Source organism: Capricornis sumatraensis, chromosome 4 (assembly GCF_032405125.1).
Source record: "Capricornis sumatraensis isolate serow.1 chromosome 4, serow.2, whole genome shotgun sequence".
Classification (NCBI taxonomy): domain Eukaryota; kingdom Metazoa; phylum Chordata; class Mammalia; order Artiodactyla; family Bovidae; genus Capricornis; species Capricornis sumatraensis.
The window spans coordinates 134522890-134533515 of record NC_091072.1 but is presented as its reverse complement, the minus strand read 5'-3'; positions in this window follow the sequence as shown (position 1 = coordinate 134533515).

Sequence of the window (10626 nt, the reverse complement as noted above, 5' to 3'; positions counted from 1 at the left end):
ACCCCCCACTAAGATGGTATTTGCCTTTTTCCACTTTCATTCTCTCAGTAGTGAATAGTGGCGTTTTCCAAAGGCTATCTGTCCTGTGATATCAGCAGCTTGAGTGCAGAAGGAAATGTGAAAATCCACCTATCTGTTAATCCTGATAGAAAAGGGCATTACAATGCAAAGCAATTTTTAAGTAAAAAGTATTTATGTTAACATGTAGTGGGTTTATTACTGTAATTTTTGATGAACAAGTAAATATTTCAAACATGTTTCAGCTTTAATTTCTATTGCTATAAATTTCAATAAGATATGTCACAAAACAAACTATGTAGAGTCCTTGATAGTTGTTTAATATGTGAGAATTGTGAGACCCAAAAGTTTGAGAACCCCTTATATTGTCCATCTGTACTCATATAGAAAGGATGTGGGAGCTGGATCATAAAGAAGGCTGAGTGCTGAAGTGAAAGGTCAGGGTGAGGTCAGGATGAAAGGTCAGGGTGAGGTCAGGTGTGCTGAGGCATGCCCCGGCAGAAGGTGCTGCAGACACACCCCGGAGATGGGCCGGCAACCAAGCTGACCAATCAGGAGCCAACACGAAGCCCTCGCCGTCCAATCAGGAGCTGACACGGAGCCCTTGGACACCAATCACCGCTGAGCCCGCGTTTTCTTCCTTATATGGGAGCCCCAGCCGAGGCTATAAAACCCCTTCCCCACCCCTCACACCTCGAAGACTCCGCAGACTCCCTTTACCCCGCAGACTCCCTTTGCTTCGCAGACCCCCCTCGCTTCCCTGCTTACCCGCCCCGGGAGTTCTGCCCGAGAGCAACCGCCCAATAAAAGGCCCTGTTCAACGGTCCATAGGGGTGGTTCCTTCTTCCCGCGGTGTTTCTTACATCTGGCGCCCAATGTGGGGCTCGAGGTGAGGGGTTCCGGCACTCGCCATAGAGGCCCCGTGGAGCTCCACCGCCGCGGTAACCCCCCTGGACCCAGGCGGCTGACCAACCCCCCAGCCGGCAGGACACGGGGTAAGTCCCTTCGGCTTTGGAGCCCGCCCTCCCTGGCGACCACTTCCTAGGACCCGGTAACCAGTGGCCACTTACTGGGTCCTCCCGGTCACCAGCTCGTGAGGGAGACGTCCCGAATGGCTGTGCAGACCTCCGGCTTCGGCCTCCGGCTTCGGCCTTCCTCGGTCCCTCAGTACGGGAGGAAGACGTTCTGAACGGCTATGCGGACCTCCGGCTTCCCTTGGCACCCGAAGACGTTCGGGCAGCGAGGGTTAGTCTCCGTTTGGTGATCGCCATGGGATTGACGGCCTCCAAACCCGATCCCCAATATTCCACCCCCATAGAGTGCCTGCTGGCTAACCTGTGGACCCTAAAACTGAAGGGATATATCCGCCCCAAGCAGCTCACTTTTCTGTGTTCACAAGCCTGGCCTCAGTATCCCCTAGATAATGGCTCACAATGGCCAGCCACAGGGACATTTGACTTTGACGTCCTCCGTGATTTAGATAACTACTGCCGGAGAACGGGAAAATGGTCTGAGGCCCCCTACGTTCAGGCCTTTTGGGCGTTGCGCTCTCGCCCTACCCTGTGCACCATGTGCACTCCCCACCAAATCCTGCTTATCCTGGCTCCCCCTATTCCACCCTCCCGGGCCAAACCAGCTCCTCCCGTCTCTGAGTCCTCTGCTTTCTCTGTTCCTCCGGAAGATCTGGTGGCCCCTCCTCCCTATACCTCTCCCACAGCCCTTACCCCTTCCACTCCAGTTTCTGCTACCTCCCCCTCCACTCCGGCCGCTCCAGCCCCCGAGGCTCCACCACCGGCCCCGGATCCTCCGGCCCTTAACCCTATCTTGTATCCTCCTCTTCCCCCCGTCACTCCCTCCCCTTCCCCGGTTAGCTCCCACACTCACTCCCACAGCAACCCTCCGGGAGCCTCCCTTCCCCCTCCCCCAGCCCCGCTATTCCCTCTCCGACAAGTAGCCGGAGCTGAGGGTCTAGCCCAAGTCCATGTCCCTTTCTCTCTCCAAGACTTAGCACAGATTGAGGCCAAACTGGGTTCCTTCTCCTCCAACCCCACTCAGTACATTAAGCAGTTTACTGGTCTGACCCGCTCCTACGCCTTGACATGGCAGGACATATATGTCATCCTGGGGTCTACCACCACTCCCGAGGAGAGGCAGGCTATCTGGACGGCAGCCAAGGCTCAGGCCGACCAGCGGCACTATGCCAACCCCTCCCCCGAGCGCCCCCCGGGGGCCCAGGCGGTTCCTGACACTGACCCTGATTGGAACTACCAGGAGAGGGGTGGCGGCCAACTGCGAGTACGCTATATGATCGAGTGTATCCTTGACGGGATGGAAACGTCCTCTCATAAGGTTGTAAACCTCCTCAAACTAGATGAGGTGACCCAGGGGCCCGACGAAAACCCAGCCATGTTCCTTAATCGGCTGACTGAGGCCCTCGTCCAATACACCAGGCTGTCCCCTGAGTCCCCCATCGGGGCGGCCACCTTGGCCAATCGTTTTATCTCCCAGTCTGCTCCCGATATCCGGAAAAAGTTGGCCAAGGCCGAGGACGGCCCTCAGAGCCCTATCCGTGACCTGGTAAAAATGGCTTTTAAGGTCTACCATGCCTGCGAGGAAACTGCTGAGGCCAGCCAGAAGGCAAGGCTCAAGCAAAAGGCCGAATTTCAGGCAAGCCTCCTAAACCAGCAAACCCAGACCTTGGTGGCAGCCCTGCGGCCGGCAGCGGGCTTGGGGCCCCAAAACCCCTCTCCAGGAGCCTGCTTCAAGTGCGGCCAAGAAGGGCACTGGGCCAGGATGTGCCCCAATCCACGACCTCCTTTCACACCGTGCCCGTTGTGCAAACGACGAGGACACTGGGCTGGTGACTGTCCCCAGGCCTTTCGAGCCTCGACCTCTAGGGGCCGGGGACCAAAGCGCCCCAGGGAGACCTCCTGCCCTCCTTCGGCTTTGGAGCTGCTGAACTTCAACGGTGACTGACGCCGCCCAGACTCGGGGACCCCAATAACCCAAGCCAAGCCCAGGGTAATGCTCCAGGTAGCGGGTAAGTCCATCAATTTTTTTGGTTGATACGGGGGCTACCTATTCGGTCCTTCCCTCTTTCGGAGGCACTTTACGTCCTTCCCAGGTTTCGGTTATGGGCATTGACGGCCAACCCTCGTGTCCGTTCCAAACCCAACCACTATCCTGTCAGTTAGATTCCTGTCTATTTACCCACTCCTTTCTGGTCAATCCCTCCGGCCCTACTCCTCTCTTAGGAAGAGACATACTTGCTAAGCTGAAGGCCACTCTTCAGCTAGCTCCAGGATCGGCTCCCACGTCAGGGACCTTCCTAATGCTACTTGTTGACCCTCCAACCTCTTCTGTTAATCCTGAGGTCTGGGACACCCGAATCCCGGTGGTGGCTCGGCACCACCCTCCGGTCCTCATCCGGCTAAGGGACCCCACCTGTTTCCCAGCCCGGTCCCAGTTTCCTTTATCTATTCGCAACCTCAGAGGGCTAAAGCCCATCATTGACCATCTCATGGGACAGGGTTTCCTGATCCCCACGACCTCCCCCTGTAACACGCCCATCCTCCCTGTTCGGAAGGCTTCAGGAGACTACCGGCTAGTGCAGGATCTCCGCCTGATCAACGCGGCGGTGATCCCTGCCCATCCGCTTGTCCCTAACCCCTACACCCTCCTTTCCTCCATTCCTCCTCAGACCTCTCATTTCACCGTTATTGACCTCAAGGATGCCCTTTTTACCATCCCACTCCACCCCAACTGCCAATTCCTCTTTGCGTTCACCTGGACTGACCCCGACACCCAGCTGACCACACAACTCACATGGACCGTACTCCCTCAGGGGTTCAGAGACAGTCCCCACTACTTTGGGCAAGCTCTGTCCCGGGACCTGGCTAGGTGCTCGCTCCGCCCTAGCACCCTCCTCCAGTACGTAGACGACTTGCTCCTCTGCAGCCCCTCAGAAGAGACTTCCCGACAACATACTGCAACCCTCCTCAATTTCCTTGGTTCCCAGGGTTACAGAGCCTCACAATCCAAAGCCCAACTGACTCAGACTTCTGTCGTCTACCTGGGTCTCCAAATCACTCCGACCACTAAAGCCCTGACAGCCGACCGGTGTAGCCTCCTCCGGTCCATTTGCCCTCCGGCTGACGGAAACCAGATATTGTCCTTCTTAGGACTGACGGGATTCTTCCGACACTGGGTCCCAAATTATGCTACCCTGGCCAAACCTCTATATGCGGCAGCCAAAGAGACTCCCGCAGGGCTGCTGTCTTCCCCCACCGAAGTGATTCAGGCCTTCCACACTTTATGCTCAACTCTATTGGCTGCACCCCCCTCTCTTTCTCCCAAATCCCAACTATCCGCACCATCTATACTCTGATGAAAAGGGAGGGATAGCCTTTGGAGCCTTGGTGCAACCGATTGGCCCCGAATTGCTGCCTATTGCTTACATATCCAAACAACTTGACCCCACAGCCAGGGGATGGTTCCCCTGCCTGCGGGCACTAGCGGCAGCGACAACGTTGTATGCCGATGCAAAAAAGCTGATTCATGACCAACCCCTGACCATCTTCTCGCCTCACCGTCTTGGTGACCTTTTAGCCTCTAGATTTCTTTCTGAACTCAGCGAGTCCAGGCTCCAACAATTTCACCTGGTATTTCTGAACAATCCTCAGGTTTCTGTGGGCCGCTCCCCACAATTAAACCCGCTTTCCTCGCTACCCTCACTCTCTCTCTCCTCAGAACCCCCAACCCACTCATGCTCGGAGGTCCTTGAGTCCCTTATGCAACCACCCCGCAACCTGTTCTCCAAACCTCTACCAAACCCAGAGCTAACTTTGTTCGTCGATGGGAGCTCAAAGTGAGACCCCAATGGAAACCGAAGGGCGGCCTATGCTGTGGTAACCACCCGGGAAGTCCTGGAGGCTCAGCCCTTGCCACCCGGGACGACTTCTCAGAAGGCTGAACTAACAGCCCTGACTAGAGCCTTACACCTAGCAGAAGGAACAAGGGCCAATATTTACACAGACTCCAAATATGCCTTCTTGATTGCCCATTCTCACGCGGCAATCTGGAAAGAACGGGGCTTCCTGACCACTAAAGGATCCCCCATCTGTAATGGCCCCCACATTACTCGACTGTTGGATGCCTTATCCCTGCCCAAAGAGGTCGCTATCATACATTGCAAGGGACACCAAAATACTCATGACACTGTCACTCTGGGTAACAATATGGCAGATCAAGTGGCTCAACAAATTAACTTACAACAAGCCCCCGAGCCCCTGCTGACTTTGAGATCCACCCTCAACCCAGATTATTCGAGCAAGGAAGCCAGAGCCTTGCTGGCGCAAGAAGGGGCTCAGAGGCACCCGTCGGGATGGATACTGCTCCATAATAAACCGGTGCTTCCTGAGCGCCAGGCTGAGACCATAATATCCCAAATCCACAATACCCTCCACATTGGACCAAGAGCTCTCTTTTCCTTTCTCAGCCCTGTCTTTTCTCCCCCACATCTCAGACAGGCCATATATGCTGTCCACCGATCCTGCCTAACATGTGCCTCCACCTCTCCTCAAGGAGGACTCCGACCCCCACAGGAGACTCACCAGTTGAGGGGACATATGCCCGGGCAGGATTGGCAGATAGACTTCACCCACATGCCCAGACATCAAGCCTACCGCTATCTGCTGGTCTTGGTGGACACCTTTCCAGGATGGGTCGAGGCCTTCCCCACAGCCCGGGAGACAGCAGCGGCAGTGGCGGAGGTCTTGACGGCCCATCTCATTCCTAGGTTTGGGTTGCCAAACTTTCTCCAGTCTGACAATGGGCCGGCATTCATCTCGCAGATCTCTCAGCAGGTAGCTGCGGCCCTAGGTATCGGCTGGCATCTCCACATCCCCTATCGGCCCCAATCGTCAGGCAAGGTAGAGTGGGTGAACGGCATCATCAAGACGCATCTGACCAAGCTAGCCTCAGAACTGCGGCTATCTTGGGTTGACCTCCTTCCTCTGGCGCTCACTCGCATTCGCACCACACCACACTCCAAAACCGGTTTGACCCCTTTTGAACTGCTCTACGGCAGGCCCTATCTCCTGACTCACCTCCCCGAGGGAGAGGCTCCCCCACTCGCGGGATACCTCCCCCTCTTCTCCCTCCTACGATCCTTGCTGAGGGAACACGAAGATCGGGTCCTGCCACAACCGACAGACGACGAGGGGCCCACCCGGCCTCTGGCACCAGGAGATCAGTGGGACCGATCATCATTCTCCTACTGCTCCTGACTTTCGGGCCTTCATCAAACAACGGCTCAACACGGTCCAGCTGATGGTGATGCGACAACAGTACCAAGGGCTTCCAACAAGCACTCCGTGGCAAGATTAACGGCAGACGCCCCCTGTCATCCCGACCGTACCCTACCCCATCCTGGCCGTACCCTACCCCTCGTCGCCCCCGTTCAGCAGGAAGTAGCCAGAGAGAGTCGGCGCCCCTTGTCCTATATCAAAAAGGCCGGGATGAAAGGTCAGGGCGAGGTCAGGATGAAAGGTCAGGATGAAAGGTCAGGGAAAGGTCAGGTGTGCTGAGGCATGCTGGACATGCCCCGGCAGAGGGCGCTGCAGACACACCCCGGAGACGGGCCGGCAACCAAGCTGACCAATCAGGAGCCAACACGAAGCCCTCGCCGTCCAATCAGGAGCTGACACGGAGCCCTTGGACACCAATCACTGCTGAGCCCGCGTTTTCTTCCTTATATGGGAGCCCCAGCCCGGGCTATAAAACCCCTTCCCCACCCCTCACACCTCGAAGACTCTGCAGACTCCCTTTACCCCGCAGACTCCCTTTGCTTCGCAGACCCCCCCTCGCTTCCCTGCTTACCCGCCCCCGGGAGTTCTGCCCGAGAGCAACCGCCCAATAAAAGGCCCTGTTCAACGGTCCATAGGGGTGGTTCCTTCTTCCCGCAGCGTTTCTTACATGAAGAACTGATGCTTTTGAACTGTGGTGCTGGAGAAGACTCTTAAGAGTCCTTGGACTGCAAGGAGAACCAACCAGTCCATTCTAAAGGCGATCAATCCTGAATTGGAAGGACTGATGCTGAAGTTGAAGCTCCAATACTTTGGGCCACCTGATACGAAGAGCAGACTCATTGGAAAAGACCCTGATCCTGTGAAAGATTGTAGTTAAAAAGAGAAGAGGGCAGAGGAAGATGGGATAGTTAGATAGCATCACTGACTCATGAAAATGAATCTGAGCAAAGTCTGGGAGACAGTGAAGGACAGAGGAGCCTGGTGTGCTATATAGTCCATAGGGTTGCAAACAGTTGGAAACAACTTAGTGACTGAACAAAAAACAACATATCGTCTATAGAAATCAGCCTCCTGTCGCAGGGCATAAGTTGAAAACTTTGATAGGGGAAGGAGATACCAGCCCATTTTCCCAAGGACAATGCTTCTTGCAGTCAATACTTGCAAATCATCACCAGTTGGCTCCTTGAACTGGAAGCCTCAGTGTCTATGAGTCATCTAGAGCCTGTAAGTCCCTCTTGGGCTCTGCAGGCTACAAATCATTAATGAAAAATGACTCAGAAAGCTGGCATCCTATCATAAAAAGGTGTAAAAAGGCCGAGAGTTTTTACTTTAGCCCTCTTACCCAATTCATACTTCCTTATTCTCATTAGCCTTGGGTGATTACAAAAAACATAGTTAAAATGTTTAAACAGGACTTTCCTGGTGGTCCAATGGTTAAGACTTTACCCTCCAGGGGCTGCAGGGTTTGATCCTTAGTTGGGGAACTAAGATCTCACATGCTGTGCAATGCAACTAAAAAAAAAAAAAAAAGTAAAATATAATTCTGTTAAATTTACAAAAAAATATTTTTTTGTAAATATAGACATGTCATTCCACGACAACATGGAGTAGCAACCATGAAAGAATCCATTACATGATCTACCCAAATGATATTATTTGCTGCATGTGATTTCTGCACAGACATTTGTGTCACCTGTAAGAAATTGCCATCCTCTGACTGTTGGGGTATCTGGTTCCACCCAACATAAGAAGATGAATGACTCAGCTCTTTGGATGACAAATAGCAACTTAAGCTGTTCAGAAACTTGTTCAGTATATGCCTGAAAGTAGCAGATGCTCAAAGGATCCCTAACTTTTTCTTTTTTTTTTTTTGGAGACATCTCTTACCAAGGTCCTTCCCAAGGGTGCTGGGGTTGTGGAGACATTTGGACTGCCAAAGAGCAGGCCTGAAACGGAGGTCATGTCTGTAACATCCTATGGGAAAGTGACAGGGATGTAATAGAGTTGCTGGAATTTCAAACAAACTGGCTGCTAGCTGTTTCCTCCAACACTGCCCACAAGCAAGAAGGGAAGCAGGCTGCTTCCAGTAAATTAGTTCCCTGATCTAACCTGAAATTTACAAAAGAAAGAATACAGGCATTCATTAAACATATGCATTATCCCTGGTAAGCCAAGATAAATTGAAACAATGAGGTATCCTTTTTTAATCTATCAGTTTGGAAATGGTGCCCCCAAAAAAGATAATGCAATCCATAATCCACATTGTGCATTTCAAAATTTGTTAAGAAGTAGACTTATACAATATTGTATGTCTGTTGTCTCAATGAAGCTGGGGAAAAATTTTTTTTTAGAGCCTTGTCAATGGTTTTTCTTAAGTAATCTATTTCAGTTGGAGGATAATTACAATATTGTGATGGTTTTTGCTATACATCGGAAGCTGGGAAATTTTAAAACGGCAAATCTCAGGTTAACTATTCTTAACATGCCGATGGGCTTCCCAGGGGTGCTAACGAACTAGTGGTAAAGAACCCGCCTGCCAGTACAGAAGACAGTAAGTGACTGTGGATTAGATCCCTGGATCGGGAAGATTCCCTGGAGGAGGGCATGGCAATCCAGTCCAGTATTCTTTCCTGGAGAATTTCATGGACAGAGGATCCTGGAGGGCTACAGTCCATAGGGTTGCATAGAATCGGACATGCCTGAAGCGACTTAGCACGCATGCACAGCAGAGAAAGGCTATACTCAAATAGAGATAGGCTGGGACTTGGGACCCAGGGCTTACCAGGCGGTGCAGTAGTAAAGAATCTACCTGCAATGCAGGAGATCTCGGTTCGATCCCTGGGTCGGGAAGATCCCCTGGAGAAGCGAATGGCAACCCACTCCAGTATTCTTGCCTGGAGAATTCTATGGATAGAAGAGCCTGGTGGGCTGCAGTCCATAGGGCTGCAAAAAGTTGGTCATTTTGAAAGAGCACGCATGCTTGTGACCAGTGTGCTTGCACCATGTGATAGTTGGGAACCTTGGGAGCCTTTGCGGAAGTGCAGAGTGTAACCACCTCCTCGAGCCACAGAATACAAAGAAACTATAAAGGACTAAAAATAACCTCTATCCTGCAACTATGAACAGTAAGATACAAAAAGGCTACAAACCAACGGCCACTTCCGAAGTGCCGGGAACAAAAAAAACAGGGTACTGCGCATGAGCCCTGCACACAGCACCACCAAGGGGTGGGCAGACCACCTAAGCCACGCCTTCTGCCCCACCCACCGATCTGCCCCTACCCTCACCTTATTTAAGGAGCCAGCCCGCTCTTCTCGGCACCTGTTTCTAGTTTTCAATCTCCGGTGGTTCCGCGGGAGCCTCAGGAAAGCCTTGCCTGAAATTCTCGGCTCACCTCTTGTCAGTTTCTATTGCCTGAAAAGCTCAAGGACCCAGGTCAGTAACAATTCAGGGTTGGTGGCAGTGTCCGTTGATAAAATGTTTCGAAAGTATTTGAAGACGTATCTTTAATCTACTTCTGCGAGTTTTTCTTAGAAAAAATAACCAAGCGAGTACCCAGAGGCATTTTGCAGTTTATTTTTTTCGTGGCTTAAATTAAGGCAGAACTTCCCTGGTGGCTCAGACGGTAAAGCGTCTGCCTACAATGCGGGAGACCGGGGTTCGATCCCACGGTTCGGGAAGAACTCCTGGAGAAGGAAATGGCACCCCACTCCAGTACTCTTGCCTGGAAAATCCCATGGACGGAGGAGCCTGGTAGGCTGCAGTCCATGGGGTCACTAAGAGTTGGACATGACTGAGCGACTTCACTATTCACTATCTTTTCATCTCATGCCCTAAGAAGCCCAACAGAGAAGTATCTAGGGGCTGGCTGGAGACTTGGGGTTGTTGTGAGGGAGCCCGGCTCCCCGCTCCCTGATGGCTGTGCCTGGGGCCACCTGTGAGAAGCAGGAAGCCTAGGAGGGAGGCAGAAAAGTGTTAATCGCTTAGCCGTGTCTGACTGCGACTCTTTGTGACTCCATGGACTATATAGCGAACCGGACTCCTCTGTGCATGGGATTTTCCAAGCAAGAATACTGGAGTGGGTGTCCATTTTCTTCTCCAGGGAATCTTCCTGACCCCAGGGATCGAATCGTGTCTCCTGCATCACAAGCTGATTCTTTACCGTCTGAACTACTAGGGAAGCCGACCTTAGGGGTGTCTGGAAAAGGAAGTGCTTATTTTTCCAGCTTTTGGAATTAAGGAGGGCAGTGAGAAAGGAGTTGAAGTGGGTGTTGAGTGAGTCAAAGGGCAGTACCCCACG